Source organism: Eriocheir sinensis, chromosome 12 (genome assembly GCF_024679095.1).
Source record: "Eriocheir sinensis breed Jianghai 21 chromosome 12, ASM2467909v1, whole genome shotgun sequence".
NCBI lineage: Eukaryota > Metazoa > Arthropoda > Malacostraca > Decapoda > Varunidae > Eriocheir > Eriocheir sinensis.
The window spans coordinates 15,152,209-15,153,515 of NC_066520.1; the positions used below are offsets into that span (position 1 = coordinate 15,152,209).

The window sequence follows — 1,307 nt, forward strand, 5'->3', positions numbered from 1 at the left end:
CCTATGGTCATCTCACAAGCTCTTCCTCTTCCTTACGCTTCATGTCTTCCTCTACTTCCGCACATTAACGCGCCAACACTTCCTTCGGCCCACCGTCGTTCTGTGATAAACAAAATAAACATGTAATTCTCCACCTGCGATAAGGGTAGTGATAACAAAAACGGAGTGGCCTATTATTCAGACCACCTTGTTTTTAGAGGGCAGAGGAGTGCGTGGGAGGAAGAGAGGGAAGGAGGGAGGGAGGAACGTGGAGAGGGAGGAAGGAAGAGCTATGGGGCTGGGGAGAGAAGTTGTTTTTGTGTGACGGCTGACGGGGGAAGGAAACAGACACAATGGTAGCGACGGAGCCTCAGGAAGGTGGCTAAGAGGTCGTCACTTTACTCTCTGCCGCCTTTCTCCTCTTCTCTTTCTCCATCATTCTCTTTTCCTGCTTTTTCTCCTCTCCTTCACGCACCCCGTCACTTCCTTCCATTCTTACATCCTCTTCTCTTCCTAACATGCCTTTTGCTTTAACTTTCCTCCTCTCAGTTCATTATCTCTCTCTCTCTCTCTCTCTCTCTCTCTCTCTCTCTCTCTCTCTCTCTCTCTCTCTCTCTCTCTCTCTCTCTCTCTCTCTCTCTCTCTCTCTCTCTCTCTCAATCCTTCTATCTCGTCTACTCTGCCTTTCCTCGCCCCTCTCCCTTCCCGTCCTATCTTCCTATAATCCCCAGCTTCCATGTCCGCCTCGCCCCCCTCACCCCCCCTTCAAGACACAAACACTGTCCCTTTCCCCCAACTCAACCCCCACACAATAAGGGAAAATAAGGGATGGGGGAAAGAGAAGGAAAGGGGGGAAGGGTAGAGTGGAGATCGGCTCAACTAAAACCACAACTTTTCTTCTGCATTAAACTTTTCATCACAGTGCAGTATGAGTATGACAACTATAGTATCGAATTAGCATAGTAACATTTAATTGCATTTATCCACGACACCTTTAGTAAACCTAATAATGCTTTGAGTATCGCTTGAATAAAATTAAAATGGTACCCAATATCTGCTTAAGTGAAAGGAAGTAGGGAGGTAAAAAGAAAATTGGTAAATCCTTCCGAGCAAAGAATACAACAAACCTAAATAGTCTCTCAACAGGTCCCACTTAAACAGTAACCCTCCACCCTATGCCCAGGAAATACATACAACGGCAGGAATATGTGATAAGGATTGAATGAAGAAGTACAATGTTAATGTTCCTCTGTAGGAAACCGCTGCCTGTGTACAGTTTATGTAAGAGTCACCCTTAAAAAGCGGACAGAGAATCTGGATTTTGCTGC

The 1,307-nt window shown here is 46.0% G+C and overlaps 1 long non-coding RNA gene across 1 annotated transcript in view; it reads right to left on the reverse strand.

Moving 5' to 3' along the window:
- The window catches only part of LOC126997482 (uncharacterized), a 13,952-nt gene extending 13,854 nt beyond the window's left edge, over nt 1-98 (reverse strand). The window contains exon 1 of the long non-coding RNA XR_007752148.1: nt 1-98. This exon is cut by the window's left edge and continues 49 nt beyond it. This is a non-coding gene — a long non-coding RNA (uncharacterized LOC126997482).
- Nucleotides 99-1,307: the final 1,209 nt, after the last annotated feature.